The 27840-nt window shown below is 43.0% G+C and overlaps 2 long non-coding RNA genes across 3 annotated transcripts in view; one reads left to right on the top strand and one right to left on the bottom strand.

The window, feature by feature from the left end:
- On the bottom strand, positions 1-27406 carry LOC126512550 (uncharacterized). The gene is made up of 5 exons (XR_007595084.1): positions 26999-27406; positions 25986-26090; positions 24333-24387; positions 1452-1588; positions 1-771 (listed from the first exon to the last, which is right to left on the bottom strand). It is a non-coding gene; the product is annotated as an uncharacterized lncRNA (long non-coding RNA).
- LOC126512547 (uncharacterized) overlaps positions 1-27840 on the top strand; it is a 51741-nt gene that overhangs the window by 5181 nt on the left and 18720 nt on the right. The window lies entirely within an intron of this gene.

The raw sequence follows: 27840 nt of genomic DNA on the forward strand, positions 1-27840 counted from the left end.
CCTGGAAGAGACACTATATGCCGAGCAGCATTCTCAGCCATTTGAAAGAAAGTGACACACTCAGCCCAATGGTGATATTGTAAAGAAGCAGGTTTATGTGTTCTCTTTCCTAAGAATGTACCTGTTGCCAGCAGCAGTGACCTGAGATTGGGGGCATGGCCATGCCAAATAAAGGGAACTTTGACTTTTGACCTCTAACTCCAGCTTAAACTTGAGTAGCAGTAGGAAGGGATGGAGAGAAATCCCAGCTTCATCCCTTTGACATCTATGAGAAGATGAAGGTTGAAAATGGTCTTCTGTAAGTGACTGGATTGTTAAAATTAAAGTGGCTGATAGCTTTCTCCTCTATCAACACCATAGACTGCATGGCTATCATAGACATTTTTTTGAGAATTGACTCTGCGGGTGGAATTATCATTACCTAGGAGCTTATATTCTGGAGGCCTGGATTCCTTTACTATTAAACCAGGTTGGCAAACCACCAAAGGGAAACATGGTATGGTCTTTAAAGGGTAGCACAATCGACTTCCCGACAGCACAATTCTTGCTGAGGGCCCGTTTTCATTTCAAGTCCACCTATAATCAAGAGATGAAATTCCGGAGTCTAATTAGTTTAGCGCCACCCATCACCTCCACCAACCAAGCAGCAGCCGAGGGGATGGAGGCCGCTACAGAATGCATTGTTGCTGGCCAGCTCACACAAACCGTGGAGGATGACTGAACTGGGAATACAGTTGTTAGTCAATTTTTTTCTTTGCTGTGACAAAATGCCTGGGGAAAAAAAAAACAAATTAAAAGAGGAAAGACTTATATACTTCCTTTGAACCGTGGTTTCAGGGGAGGTGCATGGTCTCGGTGACCCCAATGCTTTGGGCCTGAGACAAAGGCAACTGTGATGGACCATGATGACTGGCCGAGAATGGCTGCTCCAGTCCTCTTCCTTTTCCTTTCCTTCTCCCGCCTTCCACTTTCTTATAGTCAACTTCAGTTTTTGTAAGTTTAATGCTTATGAAAAATTTCCTGTATGACATTTAGTCTAAATTTTCCTTGTTATTTGCATCTTACATTAGCGCATGATATGCTTGTCATAATTGATGAGCCAATATAGAAAACCTAGCCATTGAAGTTCATAGTTTATATGGGTTTGCCCTATGTGATGGGCATATCTATAGGTCTTGGCAAATACATATTGTCACGTCTCCATTGTCACATGATACGGAATAACTTAATTGTCTTAAAAAATTTGTATTCTGCTTACTCATTTCTCTCTTCCCTCAAATCCCTAGAAACTATGAACGGCAAAGATAGAAGCAGATAGCATGTGTGGTTTTCAGATAGCCTTCGCAGTAGGCAGAATGCAATTAAATTTTTTTTCTGTTTTTATATCTTTATAGCTCACTTCTTTTTATTGCCAAATATTATGTTGTGTAGATAGAGTATAGTTTATTTACCTGGTCTTGCTGGAGTGGAACCTCCAAAGTTTATGTGTTGGACACTTGATTGCCTTGACAGCAGCTCTGGGGGTTAGAAACTCTGAACTGTGATTAAATCCTGGGAGCTCTGTCTTCATGAAAGGATGATGATGTTCCTGTGGAAGGATGAGTGTGACAAGCCCACTCCCTGCCCCAGCCTCAGGCTGTCTTGACCACCCACTTTGTATCATAAGACGACACAGTAAGAAGAAAGCCCTTGATCCTCTGATTTCCTATCTCCCAGAGAAACAAAATCCTTCATAAATTTTCCAGTCTGAGGTCTTCTGGTCCAGTGGGACAGAACAGACTGCAGTACTCTCCGCTAGCACACCGAAGGACGTTCTGCTCATAGATTTGTCCTCAGAACTATTTTTGACTTCCACCTAGTGTCTTTAAAGGGCAGCCATAACAGTAGTCCTTTTTATGGTAGCATAAGCAACTGCTTTTCCATCATGAAAAGGACGGAGTCCAGAATGTGTTTGGGCAGCACTGGCTGTGTAGCTGCTGCGCTAATGAACACACCTGCTGCCCTGGCCTCTAAAGCCGGTTGTCTGCCATTGCTATGATACCGTGCCTCGATTTTCACAATGCATCGGCCACTCAGACTAAGAGTGGTTTTTCTTGTGTTTCAAGAAATGGTGCATTTCAAGAAATGCACAGTCTGAATTTGAAGTTACATAGTTGGGTGTTTGCCATGATCCATAGAATGGAAACAGGAGATGCAATAGCACCCTACAGGGCAATTCTAAGCTGCAAGCTAATGGTCTTGATCACGTGGGGTCAGTACCGGCGAATATTAAACAGAGTCAGACATGTTCAGGCTGGGCTGCAGGCCATGCGTGGTTGAATGCATTGATCTTTAAAACTTATAAAAAGGGCCCTTTCAAAGTATGTTGTATTATTTTAGTTTATAATCACCCTTTTCCCAACCCGTGGTTCTTTTGTGAAAGTGAGCTTCTACCAGGCATTTTAAGTGAGTGCACACTCTACCTGCAATTGGATTGGTCTAGGAGGAGACATGGATTGAGCCGAGTGAATAAGGTTCAGAGAAAAAATTTGGTCTCCTTGATCTGTAGCAATTAAACTACTATGTTATTCCAGACCACAGACAGTTTGTACCCTGACTATGAAAGAACATTTATCTTTACAGTGGGAGAAATGTGCGGGGAAACAGAGTTTCATCTTTTCTGAATCCTGTTTCCAAATGTAACCTAGCCTGCCCTCAAATTCATAGGGTTTCTTCTCCCCCAGTTTCCTAGGTGCTAGGATTAAAGTACCACATCAGCCGGGCACGATGCCTCATGCCTTTAATCCCAGCACTTGGGAGGCAGAGGCAGGGGGATCTCTGAGTTTGAGGACAGCCTGGTTTACACAGTGAGTTCCAGGACAACCAGGGCTATAGCCTAAGATCCTGTCTCAAAAACCAGAACCAAAACGAAAACCCTATCACATTTATCTACTACTATCACATCTTCTCCCATCTTTTGAAAGCTGTTCTGGGCTTCACTCTGATAGCTATAGTGATTCCAAAAGTCCTTGGTGTTAGACAGATGATCAGAGTGTAAATTTAACAAACCACTACTCCCTGGATTTTTCAGAGACCAGGACAATGAACACATGAGTCAAGGAAAAAAGGCTTCCTTGCTTCTCAGGAGAAGCTTCTGGAAGAAGCAAAATCCCAGATAAGGATGAAGAAATGGACTCAGTTTATGAGCTAACACAAATCTATGATATTCTTTGTTTATGGACCAACAAGATTCCAGCAATAGCTACATAGTGTCCAAAACGAGAGATCCATTTTGTTGCTGCCATTGCTGTTGCCAAAGCTAGAGAACCTAGCAAAGATATCACTGTACCTGTGCTGGACAGTTTTATGTCATCTTGACACACACCAAAGTCATCTGAAAGGAAGGAATCTCAACAAAATGGGGCTGTAAGCAGGCCTATAGGCATTTTCTTAATTAGTAATTGAGGGGGGAGGGCCAAGTACATTGTAGGTGGTGCATCCCTGGGCCCTGGGCTAGAGGTCCTGGGTTCTATAAGAAAGCAGGCTGAGCAAGCCAGGAGTAAGCCAATAAGCAGTAACCCCTCCATGGCCTCCACATCAGCTCTTGCCTCTAAGTTCCTGTCCTGTTATAGTTCCTACCCTGGCTTCTTTCAATGGTGGGCTACATTGTGGAAGTGTGAACCAAATTTATTTTCTCGCCAAATATCTTTGGTCATGGTTTCATTATAGCAATAGCAACCCTAACTAAGACAACACCTATTGGCTGGCCCTACTGCTACCTTGCAGTCTCTGGCTTCTAGCAGCTAGCTAGAGAGCTCTGGGATATAATCAGACACTGGGAGAGTTTAGATCTCATGGAATGACTGATGATTTGGGACAGGAAGTTCTGATAGATACACTCTTCTTTATTGCTACACCCTCCTAGACAGTCCCAACACAGCAGCTCATGCAACCTTCTGAAGCCTCCAGGTTCTATGTTCTCTCTCCTGTCTTTACCTCTTCCTCTCCTTCTCCCTTCCTACCCACCCCCTACTCTCTGAACATGTGTAGGTAGGTATCCTTTAAGCCATGGTCCGCTTTGTTCTGTCTGGGTCCCATGGCTCACTGACGTGACCAGATGGACTAGCATGCTCCAGGGATCCACCTGTATTTTCCTCTCCAGTCCTGATAATACAGATGCACGCCACCACATAGGTTTCCATGGGTTCTGCGGTTTGAATCCAGGCCCTCAAACTCGTGGGATAGCACTCGACCAACTCACATATGGACTCAGCCCCTCACTGTCCTGTTTCCTTTTGTATTCCAAGTCACATCCTGGGCTCTGATAAAGTTTTATATGAGGCTTTGCTTTAGATTCTGAGAACATGGGCAAAGATAGAGAGGCGGGGATGATCTCCTGAATCATTAGTTCGTCTCTTATAGCTATGGAAGCAGCGCAAAGACGAGGCGATTTTGTGAAAATTAAGCAGGTACTAGAAGACACTAAAGGACATCAAACTGACATGGGCGGCTTCCTTCCCTCTGGACTCTAATTTAATTGGGTCAAGTGGAGGTTCCTCAGATGTAGCTTTCCGCAGTTGGCAGATGAATACATTATCTCCTCTAATACTGGCACTTGTATTTGCAAATTCTGCGTGCACACACACACACACACACACACACACACACACACACCCTTATAATAAATTGCCTCTTTGACCTTATGTTATCATGTGGGTTCCTGGTACCCACTACCAGTCACACCCTAACTGTCAGCCGAATGAAGTATTCTGAGAAACACTCATTGGAAACTGCTGTGCTTTTAAGTGTTAAAACAACCAACAAGGGTTAAAAAGCAAGGGCTGTGACTACAGCCATGCATAAAAGGCCGTTGATTTCTATTTTAATTTAAAAACAGGCACACACACACACACACACACACACACACACACACACACACAATGCCCTTTAACAATTCTGGAAGTTCTCGCCAATTCAAGGTAAACAATGCCCCCCCAATAAGAATAGTTTGAGAGTTAATCTCTGCCAGGCCAGCTTCCCTCTAGATGACGGATTCATTAGTTAATCATTCTGAAGCCAGGATTAGAGCGCAGTCCCCAGTTTAATAAACTATTCATTTCCTACAGCGCTGAACACTTTCATGGGCTTTTTAACTCTTACACCATAAACAGGACTATAAATTGTGCTAACAATTGTTTTTGAAAAGGACGTCAAGACTTCCGCTCTAAAATGGAGATTTGAGCCTGCACATTAGCTGTACCCCCCCCCCTTGATAAAGTTCCTTATTGAAATGGCACAGAACGTGTGAACATGATGAAAAGTTATTCTGAGAAACAGTAAAGAATTCTTCCCCTGAGAGTGTACCCGGGGGAACTTAGCAAAAACAAACATCCCTAGCCGCAAAGTGAAGCATGCATCATTAGGGGCGCACTTCTATATTAATCCTCCTCAAAGGGGCTTTCCTTTTACATTTCAGCTAAAACTTCTTTGGGGGCATGGCTGAGCATACCCAGAAGCATTCGTTTTTATCGTTATAACATTTTGAACACGTGCTCCATAACTTTTATGGAGCTCGCATCCAGAATTGTGTCCACTATCTTTTATTCCATTCAAACTAAGCGTGCTTGGAAATGTATTAGTTAAACTAAGCATGCTCAGGAATGTGTCCATCCTAAAGCGCTTTCCAATGAACACATAGAGGCTCCCTTATGAAAAAAAAAATTTCTCATGCTTCCTTTGTTCTGGGTAGGCACTGTACTGATAATAATAATAATAATAATAATAATAATAATAATAATAATAATAATAATAATAATAATAATACCAGTGTTGCCTGCCTTACCTGCTATAGAAATGCATCTTTCTTCACTCCCTTATCTCCCTTATCCCTTGGTTCTACTTCTTTGGCTTCCACTCACTAACATGAGAACCCATTGTGGTCATCTGTGATAGAAATGGACACAGGGAAGCACTGACTATCCCAAGGGTAGTAGACTAGAGTTAGCTAGTACAAGGAGAACCCCACTTAAGCTTTAAGATCATCAAGTCTAGCACACCAGGGGTTAGGGCAGTCTTTGGTGCCTACAAGGCAGTCTTTGTTGAAGCTGATTCCTACGTGGGTTATCCTACCCCTGGGAGGAGGAGATGGTAGCCTCCATAACCTTGTTACCACAGTACACACAGGGAAAAGAAAAGTCATGAAGTAAGAAGAAGAAAAAAAGAGCAGCAAAGTCTGCAGAGATGCTGAGAGCCTGAGCCCTCCCCTCCCTCCCCCAGTTGAGTTCGTTTCCCGTGGCCATTGTTAGAAACTAAAAAACAATTTCCAATCATTTTCCGGGGGCTGCAGAGCAATTTTCCTCCATCAGGAAACAGTTTGAGCTTGGCTGATTGTATGGAAAAGGCAAAACTGTACTAGACTTACAGCTGCCGAGGAGAGAAAGGGTCCCTTTTGCCATCCAAAGGTTAAGGCCATGGGTTCTAGGGCACTGATTGAAGTTTATTGATTTTCAATTGATGAAGTACCGTCAACGCTAGGCGGGAAAATGACATCCCTCAACCCAGAGAATGTTGCTTCTCGTCCCAGACTTGCTCTTGGAGTTGACAAGTGAATGAGTTTCTGGTAAGCATTTGTTACATTTTTCAATCTGGACACTAAATTGGTGTGTAGCAATAATAGGAGGGTAATTATAGGAGTCGGAAGGACTTTATGTCTTACAGAAGCCTGGATGTGTTAGAAAGCAGCCTGTTTCACTTGCGAATTAGCATTAGTTCGCTCAAGAGGAAAGTGCGTTCCAAAGAACTGGATTCAATTCAATTAAAGAATGTGTATGTGGGTTTTCAGGGAGGCAAGGTATAGGGCTGAAGGTCACAGGAATGAGGGCTACTTTCTCTTTCTCCCTCCCACTTCCCCCCATTTAAATACCTCTTCATTAATTCCGTGAAATCCACGAGAGAATTCTCTGCTCCCAGGGGTCTAGCCTGTCTCACTTCACTTAAAGCAGCACTTCCCAACAGATGAGTAGGTTTTATTCCCCCTTGCTGCTGGGGGTGGAGGTGAGGAAGGAGGAACTATTCCTCTGAACTGGTTTCTCACATTGTCTTCCTCCATATTCATGAGCCAACCTCCGTGTCTGCAAGATGTTCTACAGAGGAGCCCTCATTAAAATGTACCTTGCAAAAAAAGAAAAAAAAGAAAAAAAAATCCAAGCCTTCAATATGTGAATCTCAGTGTCCTTATCTGCAGAATGGGATTAATAATTCATCCGCCATGGGGTTATAAAAATAATTGATAAAAACAAAGATGAAAACATGTTTTAAGGTAACAGAATCTTCAAGGCAGGGACAGAGTGAGCTACATGGGACTCTAGCATTACCAATTGCAGCATGATTCTGGCAGGTCTTTTAAAGCTTTATGCTCATAGACTTCCCTGTTGGTAAATGTAGGTAGAAGAGTATCTAGTTCTTAATGGACGCATTAGTGCAGGGTATATCAGTTCAGCATGCCTTTGTCACGTAGGGGAGTTCTCTGTGCCCTCCGTAAAGAAACTATCAGTGTGTGCCATGGCCCATATGGAAGGGCTGCAGCGTGTGGGAGGAAATGCAGGCCAGCGTAGAATCTGATCCACTTTCCTTGTAGGCTCGCAACAAAGGAAGAAAGCTCAGGTGAAGTCTAGGAATTAAGAAAAACTAGAGGAATGAATGGACTGGAAATACCCAGGGCACCAGCTGTAGTATGGAGGCGGTTTGTGCTATTTCCTGCCACAGCTTAGGGCCTTGCTGTGTCAGTCCAAGCTCCTGTGGATCTCAGCCCCTGATTGCTGATCTCCATACCTGAGAGGTATGATCACCCATCACCACAGAAGAATCAAAAGACTCTCACCTTTCCTAAAAGGCATCTCGAGCATTCGGCAGAATGACTCTCCACAGTAGGGTGCTGTGTGAGCTGGATGGTGAAACAGCTCAGAGAGCCACTGGGCGTTCTGGTCAGACTAAGACTGTCAGGGATTTTAAGGACTAAAAAGATTTTAATATTCTCCATACTCTATCATTCATAATAAGCTATGTATAAGACAAGGAAACAAGCAGTTACCAAGTATGGTCATATGCACCTACAATTTTAGCACTTGGAAGTTGGAAGAAGTAGCATCATAAGTTCAAGACCAGCGTGGGTCTTTTCTGAAACAAAAAAAGTAATAAAACCCATTAAGGAACAAACAAATGAAAAACAACACTAGCTATGCTGAACTGAAGTGAATCCATTTTGGGTCTCCTGGCTTTGGCATGAGTTCCTCAGCCACCTGTAGTCTGGCTTGTCAGTGTCTCTAACATGGCCTCCGCTGCCTAGAGGGCATCTAAGGAATGCCACCTAGCACCCTCTGCCATGGCATCTCTCTAGCTCTGGGAGAAGTCCTTCAGCAACCTCTCAGCAGACTCTGCCACCGGGCCTCATCTCTTCTTATACTGAGAGCTGCTAGGCTTCTGCTGAGACAGAGAAACCAGAATATGTTCAGCACTGGGGAAACAAAGCAGAATGGGTTCTGTTGGGTTCTGAAACGAGGCCCCAGGCACAGTAGGAAGGTATTGATCCTGCCAACCTTGATCCTCCTCCAGCAAAAGCTGAGAACGGTGTGGAGGTGTAGAGTCCAGGAATTAGAGGCCCGAATATGGGCTTCCATCCTGGCTGCTTCGCCTTCCAGACTCTCAGCGAACCTCATGAAAACGGGTATCGTGGGTGGGAGAGGGCACAACAGGGCTTCAAAGCAAGCATGTGATAGGTAGAAGCTCAGGTTTATAATGAAGCCCATTCCTGGGACCTTCAGAAATACTCATACCAATATCTCTGCTTTCCCTATAACGAATTCTGGGTTGAATCCTCACTACCACAGACTGGGCCGCACATGTCACTTGTCTACCTTCCTATTATTATTCATTGTCACCAATCCTGTTAGTCAAAGTTGCCCAAAGAAACAGACCAATGTGCCAAATGATGGGAAATCCACTAAAGAAGTAGGTTTGCAGGATCATGGAGGCCCGGAAGCTCAATGATAGGCAGCCACAAGTGGCAGAGTCAGAGAATACAACAGATCAGTTCTGGACAAACTTGGGGACTGCAGGACCAGGAAGCCCATGGTCCAGTCCCCATCAGAGAAAAGGCCCGAGTGGGCACAGGAGAAACCCTTTCATTTTCTATGTCTTGGCCCATAGTGATTGGGCTGTATTGGTACACAGTGAGGGAGGTTCTTCCCCCTCAATAACCCAACACAGGGCTCAAGCAGCCAGCCTGCTTAAACACTAAGAATGCAGCTCAGGCCTGATCTGGGCTTCTGGAGACAAGACAGCTTTCCTAGGTCAGGTGATTGAGGAAAAGAGATAAAGATGCCCTGGAGGCTTGCAAACAAGATTTTCTGATAGCATCTACTCTGTGTAGACAATTGCCTGAAAGGGAAACTCTCTGGTTTGATTTGTAGAAGAGGGGACAATTTTGCATCTGTAGCCTTTGGACAACTTAAAAAGACAGAAAGATCACAGAACTTGGAACATGTTTGCCAGCACTTAGATTTACTTAATCATAACTCCAGCCCTGGTGGCTGCAATGACTCCGCATACATGGATGCTAGAAGGGTCTCTAAGCCTCTCAGGCTGATGGCTAGTTCACACGCTCTATCCCTCAATCCCTCATGGCCAGGGACTTTACAAATGAAACTCCAGAGTGGCGTGGAACCAGGGAAGCCCTGTATTTGGAATGGCCTAACGCTTCTGTTAATGTTCTACTGTTCCTGGCTTGAATTTCTTAATCTGTTTATTAAAGAGGCCTGACTTCTCACTTGGTGCTCTACCCTGGAGGTGCTGCAGCTGGTTCTGGCCCCAGTTTCCAGCCCAGTGTTGATTGTATAGTGAGCGGATGGTTACCTGTTAGCGGAGGATCACTGTTTGGCAATCATATATAACATATTTCTTGATTCTTCGTTAGCAACATGTTGAAAGTATTTTTAGCATCAAGTTAGAAAATCTGCACAGAGGTAACATGACGTCTAAAAATTATACTGAAAAATTAGAAAGTGAATTTGATGCTAAGTTGATGGAGGTGGGTCTTGTATCTTATCTGTTGCTTTCATTGGTTAATATTAAAGAAACTGCCTCGGCCCTCATAGGACAGAAAATTAGGTAGGTGGAGTAAACAGAAGAGAATGCTGGGAAAAAGAAGCTGAGCCAGGAGTCGCCATGATTCTCCCGCTCCAGACAGACGCAGGTTAAGATCCTCCCTGGTAAGCCAGCTCGTGGGCTACACAGAATATTAGAAATGGGTTAGAACAATATGTAAGAGCTAGCCAATAAGAGGCTACAGAAAATGGGCCAGGCAGTGTTTGAAAGAATACAGTTTCCGTGTAATTATTTCTGGGCATAAGCTAGCCATGCGGGCGGCCGGGTGCCAGGGACGCAGCCCCGCCGCTCCTACATCTACACTAAGTGATATGAGGCCTCTCCAAACAGGAGCTGGTTACAGATGCTCCCCTGGCCTCATAGTGACAGCTTCTATTATGGAAAAGTCTCACTGGAGTAACAGGTCAAAAGCGTTGGGTACAGACTCCTGCCAAGGCAGTGTGCTAAGGCTATTGAGGCTGCTACTATTTCACCCTGAGAAAATTAATATTCAGACCTCACTCAAATGAAGCTCTCAGGGGAAACTGCCCTGCGTACAACAACTGATCTTTCTGAAGAGCACTACGAGTTCCAGGATATTTAGTCCAGTTTGAAGTTTGGGGGCCCGGGGATGTATCTGAATTCTATTTAGGGGGAAAGTCGGAAAGCAGGGCTGCTGGCCAAACTGTCATCAGGGGGTAGATAATAAAATCATTAAAAAGAAAGAACACAGAATCCAGCTGAAAGTACAACCCAAACCCCAAGAAGTGGAATCCTAAAACAGAAAACCCGGATAGGACGACGATGCCGTGTACTAAACTTCCCTTCAACCCAAAGGTTCAGCTCACAGGGACACTTTCAGAGTAGTTAAACAAAACACTCCTGTTCGAAAACAAAGCTGAGGCAGTGGCAATGTGATAGTAAGAATTCACAACGAAGGAAAATAGAAAAAAAAATCAAAAGATGCTGCCATCTTTTGCTGGTATCCTTCCTAGCATCTATCTGTAGGCCTTCATTGCTGACTCATCCCAGGATCCTCCTTTTTGGGATCCAAGCAGCAGCTGCAAGCTTTCAGACGAAAGATGTGCTAAGGCTCAGCAGTGACCACATCTGTAGCGACTACAGTATAAACACAACCAGGAACAGAAAGGGCCAGACAGGAAAGGAAAGGAGTCTAGCTTATAGTCGCCAATTAAAGAATTACTTGGGATTAAAATGTCCTCATAGGATTTGCACCAAAGATTGCAGCTATAGGAATACTTGATTGTGCTGTACCACAGTCATTAGCTCCTAAAGTTGGAGGCTGTTCTCTCCAGCCCGAAGCCTACGATATAATTCATCTTTTGGTAAAGCATGACCACTAGGAAGATAGACGAACGAAAGAATAACACACATCCATCAAAATATGACGAGTCCTGGAGTCTGAACACCAGCAGACCAAAGACGGCATTCTCTGTAACTTACATAAAAATCTTTGAGTAGGGACCTTCCACTTGGCTATAAAGAATACAACTGGGATGTGACAGAAGCGGTTAGACAAGGAGGATGAGAGAACAGGAAGCAGGCCAGACCAGGGCTGAGAACCTCGGAAGCCACAACGTGCCTGGGGTTTCCACCAGTTCAGCTGAAGGGAGCTAACACCAGAACTAGCAGTGTTTCGTGTGTAGCTTGTTCATGGTACTTAGACGAACACTCATACAAACTGCATGTGGTTCTCATTCCAGCATGCACAACAGCTCACAACGTAATATTAGACATTGGTGTCCTCAGGTTTCTTGGCCACTCCCACCACGGGAAAATTTGCCCTGGCCAGCTTCTTCCCCCAGCCCCACCTGTTCCTTGTGGCTGGCTGCACCACCCACCCAAACTCCCTCTGCTCTTCTTCTTTCATCTATCCCCCTCCTACTCCAAGTACCAAGGAGCTGCCAAACCCACTCCCAAATTCCATTGCCTTTTAAAGCCCTGAGATGGGACTCCCTTGTCCCAGTGCTGTCCATGAAGCCTGGAGGAAAGGCCTCAGCAATCAATGGGAAACAAAGCCTGTAGGGCTTCTTTATTTTATTGTTTTTATTGAGCTATACATTTTTACCACTCTCCTTCCTTCCTCCCCTGTATCCCCCCCCCCCCTCCATGCTCTCAATTTACTCCGGAAACTTTGTCGTTTTCTCCTTCCCAAAATGGATCCATGTATGTCTCTCTCTTAGGGTTCTTTTTGTTGTCTAGGTTCTCTAGGGTTGTGGACTGTAGGCTGGTTATCCTTTGCTTTATGTTTAATATTATCTTATGCATGAGTACATACTGCATTTGTCTTTCTGGTCTGGGTTACCTCACTCAGGATAGTTTTTTCCAGTTCCTTCCATTTGCTTGAAAATTTCAAGATATCATTACGTTTTACTACTGAGTGGTATTCCATTGTGTAAATAAAGCATATTTTCCTTATCCACTCTTGGGTTGAGAGGCATCCAGGTTGTTTCCAGGTTCTGGCTATGACAAACAATGCTGTTATGAACATAGTCAAGCAAATGTACTTGTGGGGTGAGTGTGTGTCCTTTGGATATATACCTAAAAGTGGTATTGCTGGGTCTTGAGGTACACTGATTACTAATTTTCTGAGAAACCGCCATACTGATTTCCAAAGTGGCTGTTAAAGTTTGTATTCCCACCAGCAATGGAGGAGTGTTCCCCTTACCCCACATCCTCTCCAGCATAAGCTGTCATCAGTGTTTTTGATCTTAACCATTCTTACAGGTGTAAGATAGAATCTCAGAGTTGTTTTGATTTGCATTTCTCTGATGGCTAAGGAAGTTGAGCATTTCATTAAGAGTCTTTCAACCATTTGAGATTCCTCTATTGAGAGTTCTCTGTTTAGAACTGTATTCCATTTTTAATTGGATTATTTGATATTTTGGTGTCCTGTAGCCATAGAATTTTAACTATCATAAAGATATATAAAGGATTAGAAAATAATGGCCCTAATGCCAAATGTTTGAGATATAAAGAAAACATCAAAACTTGACAAGAGTTTTGCAAAGTAGTTGTAAAATAAACGAATACATAATCCCAAATTCATTCCCTGCTGTTATTGTCTATTGCTGAACACCCACCTCAAGGTAACTGTGTTTTCACATGTTTTATAGGGCTTGGTGGTATGGATCAAAACTCTACAAAGCAATAGTATTAACAGGATTTTATTATCAGAAAGGTCTCAGTTGAGCTGGCATTTTCATTCATTTGCATGAAGGCAAGAAGATCATTCTGAATGCCCATGGTTCAAAACTGACAATTTTGATTGACATACACCACATTTAAAAGTAACTGTTTTCTCACTACTTCTCCATGTCAATCTTTTCATCTCTCAGTGACTCTCAACCTTCCTAATTCTGTATACTCAGGAGAGATCCTTCCTGAACCCTGAGTTTCACAGAGCCCTCCAGCTAACCTTTCAACAGTATGATCTTCCTAGATTATCTCTAGCTGTTAGAGGAGAAATAATTCTCCGTGAAAAATTCTAACATCATCTATCCCACCCAAACCTTTCATTTATAATCTCCATAATTCTAGGAAACAGACACACCAGGAAAAACTCACTAGACACGCGACAAAGGGAGGGGAATGCTTGAAGGTAGAATGGAGAGTAGATATAGGCTTGGTCGTGACTCAGTTCTTGGAGTCATCAAGAACCGTTGCTAAAACATGCATTCCAAAACATTTAAGAACCTGGATGAAAGGATGGAGATTGCTGCTGGAAAACTAGAACCTATGAAGTTACCCAGCTATAAAAGATGATAATGAAAATGAAGATTTAATAGCTGCTTGTTAACAGAGAAGAGGCATAGCAGAGGGCAATGCAGGTGAACTGGGAGAAAATGCAGTAGAAGTGGCATCAGTTGATACACCGAAGAATTTTAGAAGATTAAAAATACAGAAAAAAGCAAAGGAGACACACAGAACACAATTAAAAGGTATAGTATAAGTGTGATAAAAATGGGAAGAAATGAGACAATGAGGCAGAAGGAATATCTGAGAAAATATTTTTTACTAGAAATTCTCCAACATTCTTGAAAGATATCAAATTACAAATGTAGAACCTTTTCTACAAACCAAAGGATGTAGAAAGGCTGGGGAAATGGTGCAGTTAGTTATTAAGAAAGCGTCCTGCCCTTCCAGAGAACTGGAATTTGGTGCCTAGGACTCATATCCTGAGGCTCACATCTATAACTCCAAATCCAGGGGACCTGATGTCCATCCTCTTCTGGCCTTTCTGCAGGTATGGGCACACACAAAGCATATACACACACATGTACATAAACATACACACATAAATAAAAACACCACAAATCTTTTAAAAATTAGAAAAAGAAAACTGTTGGTAAACACATTGTAACAAAAGTACAAGATGAGAAAGAGCACAGGAAGGAGAGACATATGCACACACAGCAGACAGACAGACGGACAGAACCTTTGAAACAGCAGGAAAGAAAAATGATGCTTATCTTCAAAGGAACTTAATATATGTTAGCAACATGTGTATATGTGTGTATATGCAGAAACAACATAAAACAAAGTTTAGTGATACCTTTTACTATATTAAAAGAAATAACTGTTAATCTAAAAATTCTATATCTAGCCAAAATATTCTTGAAAATTTAAGATAAAGGAGAATCAAGAAGGAGTTGGGGGGTGGGGAAGAGCATGATAAAAATACATTTTTCTTTACAAAGAGTAAAACAAGCTACAATGATATGAAGATGGTTAGGACAACAACCAAGAAGTTCAATCACTAGAATACACATAGCAAAAGATGTACAGAAGGGATTTCTCCAGGCAGAGCAAAGGATTCCAGATGATGGCTGGGAATATAAGAAGGAGTGAAGATGACTCTGAACAGTAATAACACAGGTAAATAAATCCAAATGAACATGGCCTGAGAAAATGAGCCATCCTTGTGTCTTGGGTGATTCACATGGTATACTCAAAGTTAATGAGAAAATTACCACAGAAGATAAATGGGATGACGGGGACCTTGTGTTGGAAAGTCTGTATGCTGTCTAGGAAGTGGGAAGGGTGCTGATTAATTTTATTCTGAAATGGTTTGAGAACCCTTGTGATCTCTAGAGTGATGATTTCAAAAGGAAAAAGACAGCAAAGAGGCTAAAATAACGAGCAACTACAAAATAAAACAGAAAAATAAAAATAATTCAAAAAGAGCAATGGTGCAGATTAAATAAGACAAATAGAAAAAAGACAAAGGAAGAAATAGAGGCAGGAAGAGACAGACACACAGATACAGAGTCTTTAAGCAGCAAGGGGGAAATCTTAATAAAATTATATTAACAGTCACATTAAGTTATATGAGTAGCCACTCCAATTAACTGACCATGAATCTAGATAAAGATGCAATTAAATTCTTCTCACAACAGACACATTTTATTTATAAGGACAAAAAATATCGAATGAAAATGAAGCAATGACAAGTAATTTAAAAATGTCAAATACACTGGAGAGTTCACTCATATCTAATTCAGCATACTTTAGAGGAAGAAATATTGCTGATAAAGACATACATTTATATGTACTAATGTCATGCAATGGAACACTTAATTATACATGCATGTGGAAATCTGATAGATCTAAAAGTTGAAGAAGACTCAACTCTGACAATAAAAGACAAGGAGATACTAAGAACAAACTAACACATCAACTGGTATGCCTATTAACAGTAGAGTGAACACTTATCAGATCCATCTCCAATAGTTACGAAACATGACGACATGTTGATTCTAATACAATAGCAAAACGTTTCCAACCATTGCAAATACCGGTAGTAGAAGGAGGCGAGGAAGAATCCTCCTGACCTTGGCAGCAGGAGACTGGAACTTCACCCCTAGCCAAACACCTCATCCAGCTGTCTGTCACATAGCTGTCCTCTCAGCTGTCCTGTCCATGGAACCTAACCCACTCCGATTACACATGGCCCCTTTCTCACATGTATTATTTACCTGACAATTATTGCCATTCATAATTTAAAGGGCTCTCACTTTGTTGTCCTTGCTTGTGTTTCTTGAGAGCTTTCTCATGCACATTGTTAGGCTACACAACTCTTTCAACAGCACCTGAGTTGTGGGCACACAACAGGCTCCTAGCCATTGAGAACTGAAGTCATCTCATGTCCCTAAATGTCTTCTCTGCTCTTTGCCTTGTCTACAACCTGGTGAGTCAGCCTTACAATCCACCCAAGCGTTGAGTCTGTTCTAAGTGGTCCCCAAAAGCAAGGCACTAATACTGGGCACTCTGCAAGCAGCAGGGCTGTATAGATCTCACCTTATGTCCCCAAAGAACTGACAATTTCTTATAGAAGACATGGGGACAACATTATCATTTTATATTCCCAAGAAATATGGGCGACTCCTGTGGAGGTGGCCGTTCTGTGAGTTCTGAGAGGCAAAAGCAATATTTCTGCCTTGGCTAGTCAGGAAGGGCACTTTGAATCCATGACAACCGAGATGGACCTTCTGGACTACAGAAGGGCATTCTGGGTGGAGCAGATACCTGGCGTGCACTTTTTGACTTGGTGCATTGTTTCCTGAATAACTGGCCAAGTCGGTTTCTCCTGAGACAGACTGTCTTTTCTATACCCATAGAAGACTGCTTCTTCGGACTCTGCAACAGATGTTCCCCAAAGAACAGAATGGCAGGGTGGTTGCAAGTTAAATTATGGGGCTCCAGGTAAGCAATCTACCGCCGAGGATCACCACTAGCAGAAGCTCTTAGTTACCGTGTATACAAAAGGCCCTCTGACAGCTCACGGGGAGAAGCCACTGTAATGTGTCTACTGCGGTGCCTTTTTTTTTTTTAATCACATTTTTTACTGCCTTTTCCAAATTGAATAAAGCAGTTATACTGTGCTTTTAAAAATATTTGAAAGAGAAAGGGGAAATGATAAACCAACTGAGTTGCCTTTAAGATTCATTTCAGCAGAGATGGAAGGACATAGAACTGCTTGGGATTGGAATAAAATAGCGTAACACACCCACAATCAACACGAAAGGGAAAGAGGTGTGTAGATGAACCAAGTGTAAAAGTGGCGACAGCTCTAATAGTATAAGCAATGGCAGCTGACACTGGCGTGGCAGCAAGGCAGATTCTCAGGCCCCTCTCAGACCTACTGAATCAGAGACTCTGGCAAGAACCCAGCCTCCTCCAGATGGTTCTGATCGATGGTAACATCTGGGAACTGATGCAACGCGGAGCAGCGAAGACAGGCAGGCTGGAGGCTTCACACCCATGCAAAGGGCAGAAGTCTCGAGGCGCATTTGATTTTGGCGTTGCAAGATATGGAAACCGTGTTGTCAGACGTTCCAGTTTTATATAAACATGCTACAAACACAAATTTCTATGTGACATCTTCTGATTTTGGAGACTTGGCCAGCGTAAACATAAATGAACAAAAATATAAAACAAACAAGAGAAAGAAATCCCTCTTTCGCAAATAGAACCACGGCTAGAATTTTACCATGCTCTGTAACTCCTCAGTCTCCAGAGCACTGATGGCAATCTCTAGAACAGTGACGGGTTAGACCTGGCAAATGTTAGTTCAGATCCAAGTGCCTTGTAGTGTGTAGGTGACTCTAAAGCAAAAATATTTTAGCTTGAATATCCTCCAGTGTAACATGAGCTTAATAACAGTACCTGTTCTCATGGACCCTGGGAGAGGTGACACATTCAAACACTTACTGCAGGGTCCTGGCACATAGCAAGTGGTCTTTTAGCATTGCCCAGCTCAAGCTTAGGATATTCTGGGCCTTGTGGGAAAAGAATCCAAGTCAGAGAAGTAAGGAACTGATTGCCTTCTCCAGGCTGAGTTAAATGGTTCTACACACAAAGTCCAGACAATGTGACTGCCTCATGCAGACAGTAGAACATTCTAGTACTAGGCTGGCAATTATTTTAATGTCTGGCCTACTAATAGAGGTATACCATGATCTCCAGTGCCATTCTGGGCAATCTGCTCATCTGTGGACAGAACCCATTCTGAAGCAGGAGTGAGGGGCCTGGTAAGTCTTACATTCCTGGGACCAGAAATACACAAGTTCTGTTCAAAGTATAAATGTAGGTGCAGACAGGTTACCCGAGGCAGTGGCTTGGGCCATTCATGGGCCAGTCTGTGGGAGCAAGTGGAGAGGAGAAGCAGACCAAAGATAAGAGGTGACGCAACCCGGGAAGTCAGCTGATACCCAGGGCTCACAGGAGGCAGAGCAGATGGCAAGTCTGTGGGTAGCTAAGATAAAGTTCAGGCCCCACCTCTGGAGGGACTGAGGTGCCCGATAGACTTCCCATCTTAATATGGACACACTCAGCTCCTAAGCAGGAATGAGCCCGAAGATGGAAGGAATTAGAGGCTCCCACAGTGAGTGTTGGGGTCATGCTAGAACCTTGCAGTGTAGACAGAGAGGCCACCTAGCTACACTGTCTGCTTTGGCTCAGTGGATTTTGGCTCAGTGGATAGGACACATATGATGAACAAAAAAAAAAAAAAAAAAAAAAAAAAAGGAAGAACAAGAATAAAGCGTTTACCTTGGTCTGAAATAGCAGAATTTCAGCATCAGGACCACAACTCCACACTCTTATAGCCACAACAGACATCACTAATGGATTAAACAATCTTCTCTTGATCCCAACAAGTCATTATAATAGTCAAAATACTGCTGCCCTACACAATCATTCCCAGGGTTGCAAGCTGGCACAGAAAGCCCTTGGGCCAGCTGTCAATTACAGGAGGGCAATAATGAGGTCATCACGAAGGGCACAGCTGAAACACCATGTGAAAATAATCACCAGACGTCAAGCCTTACATTTTGGGTGGAAGACAAACAGAAGAAGTTTGAAGAAACTAAGGTCTCGGCGAGGCTCTCAGTGGGAGGACATGGGGGAATCTTGCTGTTTTGCTCTCTTGATGGCATATCTCCAACCCCAGTCTCTCTTAGCCATCCTGCCCCCTCCCACTGTGGACAACTTACTGCTATACATATATTTAAACGCTTCCACTTCTGATGCGGTATTGTAATAGCTTGCTATGATTTTTTTTAAGCAAACCAGTAAATCCTTTGAAAGCAAAGTGTTCTTGACCATTAGCATAATGTCACTAAGAAAGGCATCTATCTCTCCTCTAAGCATAAAGTCTAAGATCTAGCCACCACTTCAGGAATTCAGGGAAACAAGCTGGCTCGTGGAGAAAAGATGGGCAAGTGAATGTTTGAGTTCCTGGTAGAGCATAAAGGAGGAGGTGTGAGCCTGCCCTTCCCGGTGCTGGCACACCCCAGACGGGAGGAGCTTATGAATACGGTGTCAGTGTGTGGTGCTCTGAGAAGACACAAAGAGTGTGTTGGAGACTCTGTCCTTGAGAAGTTCAGAAGATAATGGAGGCGTAGACGCCCACACATGACTAATAAGGGCATGGACAACCCAAACCAACCAGGCAGAAACCACACACATACATTCAGGGAAAGGATGAGCGGCTGTTGAAATGGAACAAGTCACGGAAGCCGAAGGAGGAGCTCAAAGATTCCTGACTGTGAATGAGACACTGGGACCAGAATGAAACTGGAATAGGTCCATGAGCCATCCTGTGAGGGCAAAAGTGATCACCAAGGCATCATCAGATGGCATCCACTGACTAAGTTCATATGCTTAATATGCTAGGCATTATTTTGGGTAGTCAAAAAACTCCACTCTCGAGCTCAGGGGCTGGTGGGCCAGAGACTAACCAAGTAATTATGAAACAGTGTGAGAAAGGTGGAGTCAGTATGGCTGCATATAGCAGGGTCTAATTTAGCCTGAGAGGGGCAGGCAGGTCCCTAGAGAGGATGAAACTGAAACTATACGTGTACAAAAATGGACTGATGCATCTGTCATTGTCCCCTCATGTACCAAGTTTCCCAGGCTTCTTAGAACTCAGCAGAAACAGAGATGTGTGTAGGTGTGCAGCATAGCTCTGTGTATATTCTTTAGTGAAATTCCTCAGGCCTGATGGAAAGAGGCCACACACACACACACACACACACACAGAGAGAGAGAGAGAGAAAGACAGACAGACAGACAGAGGCAGAGAGACAGAGAGAGGCAGAGAGAAAAACAGAGACAGAGAGACAGATAGGCAGAGAGAGAGAGAGAGAGAGACAGACAGACAGACAGACAGACAGGCAGGCAGGCAGGCAGACAGAGGCAGAGAGAGACAGAGACAGAGAGACAGGCAGAGAGAAAAACAGATAGAGACAGAGAGACAAAGAGAGGCAGAAAGACAGAGAGACAGAGATAGGCAGAAAGAGAGAGAGAGAATGAGAGAGAACTACAAAGTAGCCAAACTGTTATAATTCTCATATGCTGTAAGCTTTCAGAATAGATGAAACTCACTCCACATCTTTCAGGGCAATCACTCAAAAGACTCCTGGTATACTAGTATTTCTCAAAGCAGTAAAACAAAAGGGAAATTGTCCTCAACTCATAAAGATCAAGGGGTTTGTGTTAACTTTCACTAATCTGCTTAATCACTGTTCTGTCTCCCAGCTTTTTCAAATTTAAGTTTTGTAACATTATTTTAAACTTTGGCTTAGAAAAGTCCAAAAAATAAATAAAAAACTTACCTTCCTTCACTTTTAGTTCATTGGCAATAAGTAGTACACGTCTACAATCTCAACACTTGGGAGGCAGAAGCAGGACAAATATTAATTTGAGGCCAGCCTGGGCTACATAGCAAGTCTCGGTCTCCTTAGGCCACCTAGCAAGACTATCCCAATGTTCTTGCACACATGTGTGTGCACGTATACACACTCACAATGTGGTACAACCGATCTTTAGAACCATTTTATACTACAAGACTGATCCGCTCTACCCATGAAACAACTCCCCACTTCTGCCCTAGCCCTTGGCAATTATGATTCTACTTTCTATTTCTTTGAATTTGACACTTTCCCTTGAACACAGGACTTGTCGCCTTGGAACTAGTTTATCTCATTTATCATGTTTTCAAGGTTCATTCATGTCATAGTCCATGCTCAAATTCCCTTTCCTTTAAAGTTGAGAATATTCTACTGAATGCATATTTTACATCTTGTTTGTTCTCTTATCTGTTGATGGAAACCAATTGTTTCTATCTCGTGACTATTGTGACTAACACTGCTAGGACCAGGGGGAATACAGCTATGTCCTCAAGACTCCACTTTCAATTATTCGGGATATGTAGCCAGAAGTAGAATTGATGAGTCATTTCATAGGACTCCCATAGTGTTTCTGCCTTCCCACTTAGCTCCTCCCTTCCTTTCAGAGGACAAGTCTATAATCTCCATTGTTTATAGGACAGAGCAGACACGGAAGACTACAGAAGGCCCCTTATCTTTACCTCCTGCCCATATAAAAGCCAACCCCTCTACCTTATGGAGAAGGAGGCCACTGTCTTCTTATGGCTTTTACCATATGGCAGGTGAGCAACAACCTTGCAGAGAGAGTAACTAAACCCTGGAACTGCCGGGGCACAGGTATGGCATTCATTGGCCCACACAAGAGCACTTCACTTGCTGGACTGCCAGTCAATCTTGGGTTGTGGTTGGGGGTTCCTCCATATGCCTGGGGACTTTGCTCCATTCAGAATCTCTTTTGGCTGATGAGACATCTTTAGCATAAGCCTCGATTCCCAGGAGAATCCTAATTCCATCAGGTTCCTTTGGACATCCCTTTTGGTGACACTCCATGGCTGATTTCTACTTATCCCTTCTCGTGGCTGGCAGACTCAGGACATGCCATTAGTGTCCCAAAAGGGAAGTTCTACTTTGACTTAGACAGAGATCAGAAGTCGGTGGGTTTCTCCTGGGGAAATAACAGTTAGCACCACTATTAGGGAGAATGAAGCGTTCACCTGGAGGTAAGTGAACTTGAACTTAGAAAGACAACCCTTATGCAATAAATACCACCATACTGAGACATTCGTTGTGACTGAACACGTTTTAAGAGTGGGACAAAATAAGGAACTGAATGTAAGTATTTAATGCGACAACTTTAGTTGCACACAAGAGGTTTTTTTCCTGCACAGCCCAGAGCTTGGAATCTTTTGGAAACCAAATATTTTCCAACATAATCTGATAAAGGCAAGAGGAAGGTGCAGGCTTTGATGTTCTGCCTAATCTACAGAAAATCTCGTAGTGACCATGCTGTAAAACACTCTGCTTCCAGGGTTAGTATACTGTCCTGTTAAGCCAGGCCTGATGCTTCTCAAGATAGTTGTTGTTGAGCCAACATCCTCAAGCTATGTGAGAAACTATTACAACTTGTACAACTATTTAGCATCTACAGCAGAAAAAACTAACATGGACAACTTAATGCTTACAATGGCTCTGAGGATTCTGCCCTCTATGTCTTATAATGACTGAAAATGTCATAGAATGAGGTTATAAATTATATTATATGTGATTATATTATATAATATAATTTATAACCTCATTCTATGACATATAATATAATCTTATATAATATAATTTATAACCTCATTCTATGACATTTTATATTATATTTATAATCATATTATATAATGTATTATATATGATAATACATAATATAATATATAACCTCATTCTATGAATACATATATTTATAGAATTTCTGCTTTAGGATGGTCCAAGTGCTAGGGATAGGCTTTACCCTGGGGAAACGTATCTGCAAGTCTTCAGTAGGAGTTCGCAAGAGTCCGATAGAGTAGGCATCTTCTCCTATGAACTGTGGTTTCCACGTTTGAAGATGCTTAAAGATGGGCATTTTTTCATTTAACCTAGCTCCTAAAATGTACCAAAGACAGTAATCTGCTTGGGCACTGTGGGAAAAGCTACTGCGCTGGAGTTTCCAGGAAAACACACCAGGCTGCAGCTGGAGGCCTCCTACGGGGGTGTCAGCACACATCTCATGTGGCTTTCTCCTCGCTTGCTGCCCGAACACTGGGACCTTTGCCCGCCAAGTCTGCTGAGGTCAGTTGTGTGACTCCATATTGCTCAGACATTCTGAAACTCAATATCCTTATTTGTGTATGGGGGGGTGTGCAAATTGAAGGAGAATGTCAAATCTCTCTCTAAACGTTTCTGATTTTGGTAGAGAAGAAGCTGTGAGCTCTACCTAGTAGAGGGACTAGTGAAAGGATGGGTAGGCTTTGCTGCTATTGTTGTTGTTGTTTTTCTATTCCCTCCTTGCACGTGCCTTCTAGACAAGCAAAGGTAAGATCTCAAGTGAAAATACCCATGAAGTAGCTTTAAGGTGCTGGGGATACTAGGTCCCGCAGCATCTGCTTGATGGTTCCTGAGGCATAGCCCAGTTGGATAGCCTTTTCTTTTTTCTTTTATTTGCCTCTTAGAAATGGTTGACTCGACATTAACCTTGGCTCTCTGTACCTTTCATCCCTTAATTCAAATCCTCTGCACCACGGCCGTATAGAGCAACATAGCTTGCTTAGCTTGCACGGCAGTAAAGGTTTTGGTACAGTGTTGTGTAAGCACATGGACACCTTAATCCTGGTCTCTGTAGCTGTGTGTGGTCTGCTGTGGGGTCAGTCTCCATGCTCTGGCGTGTTTTATGGCACCCGAAGAACCAATGTCCTGAGTGCAGCCATTGCATTTTGGTGAACTATGAATTATTCAAGCTATTTATAGGTCACATGGGGAGGGGGAGCAAGAGAGCCAGCTAAGGGCATTTGTCAACGCACATATCCTTCCTTTCTCAGTGAATCATAACCAACACAGCATTTATTGTAAATGTCTGTTGTCTTCCTAGAAAAAAATACCCCCTCAACTTGATTTTTCTCTCATCTTTTCCTCTTGCATTTTATTTTCAGATTAGACCTGACGCTCAGAGATAGTCATTTCTCTGCTACTAATTAGCTGAATGATCCTAAGCCCTACGTTTCCTGGTTTTATCTGTGTTAAAGAACAATTCTCATTTCCCCAAATATGCCCACATCCTTAAGCCTAGAAATCCGAGTTGGGTGTTACATGGCAAAGTGGAACTGAGGTTGCAGGGGCTGGGGGTTCCAATGGGCTGTTGTGGAGACAGGAAATCACCTTACATTACCCACATGCGCCAGCGGCACGCATGCCATCATCCAAGTCCTTACAAACGGAAGAGGACTACAGACCAGGTCAGGGTGATGTGACGGGATAAAAGTTAAGCCAAGCTTTGCTTACCTAGAAGATGAAGGGAGGGGATGATGAGCCAAGGACCATGAGTAGCTTCCAGAAGCTGGAGAAGGAAAGAAAATTATCTTTCTGATGGCTTCCAGAATGGAACACAACCCTTCTCATGCCTTCATGTTTACACACTGGACCTGGGGCCCAACTTTCTACAGAATTGTGAGATCTTTAATGCAACCGAAAATCTCTGACTTTGGAGTGGTTTGTTACAACAGCCATAGAAGAGGAACAGGCCTAAGAGCCAGTTAGTAAAATAATAGTGTTTTTTTTTTTTTTAAAGTAAAAAGTACCCAGGTAATGGAAGCAGCATAGACTGCAGGATACTTATCCAGTACTTGTTGTTACTGCCCCACTACCTTCCGTTCTCAGAGTCCCGAGAGCTGGTCCAATGGTGACTGCCACCAATCACTCCACGAGTGGGCCTGCCAGCAGCCACTCCGCCAGAGCCAGTCGACAGCAGGAGAAATCACAATGCTTTCAAATCCATTTGGTCAGGGCTGAACGCCTGCCAGTTTTCTGAAGGGATTTTCATTTTTAAATTAAAGTGATAGATCTACCTGTCTGTCTCTTTATGACTGTGGGAGCCAGAGTCTGGTCCAGGAGCCAGTTTTGCTTTCCCCGTGCATCCATCCCTGGTTCATTTGTGCATTAGAAGAGCAAACTACGTGCGTGCATCTCAGCTCTAAGGCACTGTAAACTTTTTTTTTTTTTTTTTAAGTCTGCAAGCTTTTAAGATTGGGAAAGACAACAGCCCACTGCATGGACACATCCAGCAAAGAGATGGTATTTCCAGCAGGGTGGAGAATAGATCCTGCAGTCTCTGGGAACCTTCTTTCTTGGCTTTTTGCCTAACCACCAGGCTCTCCACCCATCCCCTTCTTTTGCAGTTACCCCAATATTCCAAGAAATTGCTCAATTCGAAGGACTTTCAAAACTTTAAGTCAAACTCTGGTTCCATGTAACTTAGGTATAATCCACCAAAGGACAAAGTTCTCAGAAGAATAACTCGTCTCTCTGGAGTTATGCAAAAAAGATGTTAATGAGACATTTATAATTGAGGCCACACAGGCATAAAAGTCAGAAAAGCTTGGTTTATGGCCTGTACAGCTGTCGGAAGGTACCTGCCTCTCTCGGGATGTTTGAGGATTATCATAGAGGCGGTTAACCTTAAAACTAGGCTGGCTTTTTACTCCGGCTCCTCTGATCCGGGTCACACCCTACCGTTTGCATTTGTTATCTTTGGCAATGACAACAAAATGAGGAAGAGGAGCATCTTGACTGCCATTCAAGTGAATGCAGCTTTCACCTCACTGGTGGGTGGCAGAAGCCAAGGGAGCCAAGGTTGGCAATGGGTTGGATGGATTGTGGGATTTTTTTTTTTTTTTGGGTCTTCTAGATAGGTCAAATATTTCAGTACCCTTCATGCTATTAATCTATGTAGAAACGTGTGCATGCAAGATCAGCATTTCAGAGAAGGGTATAATTTTCAAATATTATTTCTCTCTCTTTTCACCATTAAGAAGCAGCAAGGTAAAAAGTCTGTGGCTGGTACTTTTTCCTTCCCCCAACAGCCTTTTCAGAGGGGCGTACTTATCACAAGGGACTACTCATTGCTCCTCCCTGTCTGTAGAAATGCTATTTACTCACTGAGTTCCATGTCTGAGACCCACAGAGGAGGTGAGACAGAGCCAATTGGATGAGCCAGAGAAGGAGCCGACAAAGGTGAGGAAAGATCTTGGAAACGAGCCAGACCTGGAAGGAATACGGGAATGGCTTACAACTGCACAGAAAAGAGAGGGGCTTTTGTGAAGAGGGCCAGCTTACAAGCCAGAGAGAGAAGGCAGAACATATGCTCTTCCCCAGGCCCTCTAGGACCCAGCCCTTGAGAAAGGACTTGATAATAGGAGACTAGAGACATTGAGACACAACGATTCTGGAGGCTGAGTCCAATTCCTTTTCTAGACAACCCCTACCCATTTTAACACAGAGTTTTCATCCATTCGGTCATTCTGTAACTCAAAGTTGATATATGGAATAAATGGGGACCTCTTGGCAACCCTTTCAACATCTCAGTCAGAACTCGAATTCTCTACAAAGGTCAATACATATCACACATAGGGCAGGAAGATGGTTTTACGAACACAGCATGCTAGAATATTTTACTGTCTTCATTTGGGGACAATGAGAAACCTGCAAGCTAAAAAGCTTTCAAAACACAGAAACAAAATGAAATCTATTTTGGAGTTGGAGTTCTTTGGGCAGAGGATTGTCTTTCCTTCCATCTGAATTTGACCTTGAAAAGCAGACATAAAACCTACAATACAGCTTCAAGCCTGGAGCAGTTGTCCATGGATCTTGATATAGTGACCCACCCCATGTCGAATTATTTGCTTGACTAAGAGCGGGTAATATCCAAGGCAATTTCTCAGATAAAATTTCCTCTTTACCAAGATAAATGACAAAATTCAAGAGTCAGAAAATTATGTTGTTCATTTTAGTGTTGGAGGGAGGGTGAAGGGGTAAATTCTGAGATGGGATAAGGCTACAAAAACATGGAAGTGCTCAGAAAACTGCTGTATTCATTATAGGTAATATTCCCACCCCCTTACTTTTAGAAGCTGCACTTATAATCAAGGCTTCAGAATTAGATCAGTACTCACTGGTTATATATTGTGTGTCTTCAAAGACTACCTGATGTCACAGATGTTACCCCAAAACTCAGCCTGGGAAACAACTGGAGCTGAGGTAGCAAGAAGACCAGTCCCCCCTTCTCCACTCTCGCAGCTCCAGCGTTGCAACATTACCCAGACTTGCCTCCCTACAGTGAAAACTGGAATGCACTGGCCCTTTGCTTCCAAAACAAACATGAGTTTAGCTTCCCAGCACTTCCCGTCTTCACCAGGTTCATTCCAGGAGCTTGGCTTTGAACAAGATGAAACATGCGCATAGCTGAAATCAACCTGGGTACTAAGGAAATGTTGAAAGAGGGCGCTTAAGTCTCAGGTCATCCAGAGAGTCCAGATTCATCCCACAGCAAATGTTGCTCTTCCGGTAAGCGGAAAGGAAGAAATAAGTCATCGTAGGTCTATATAAACTGTCTCAAACCAAGGAGCCAAGAGATAGAGGAGATGAGATGGAACGCTTTTTTTTTTTTTTAAAAAAAAAAAATTGACTCGTTAGGTGGATGAGTCTGTCAACTTTTATTTTATTTTTTAAAAAGATATATGCTTGTTTTTATTTTTAGCATTACCTGGTTGAATCTATTAGTTATTGGGTTAACATTGTTTCTCCTAAGATATATCTAAGATATAATTAGGATCAGAATAAAGCTTTCTTCTGCCAGAATGACCTGTTCGCTAAGATTCCCGGGAACATCCAACTGTTATGCACACGAACCCACTGTATTCCCGCAAGCCTTGTCTACACTATGTACCCACAAGGCCTCTCTGCACCATGTACCCACAATGCCTCTCTCTAATGTGTACCCACAAGGCATCTCTGC

The sequence above is a fragment of the Alexandromys fortis genome, unplaced genomic scaffold (assembly GCF_014885135.2).
Source record: "Alexandromys fortis isolate MF-2015 unplaced genomic scaffold, M_Fortis_MF-2015_v1.1 scaffold_76, whole genome shotgun sequence".
In the NCBI taxonomy this organism is placed as follows: domain Eukaryota; kingdom Metazoa; phylum Chordata; class Mammalia; order Rodentia; family Cricetidae; genus Alexandromys; species Alexandromys fortis.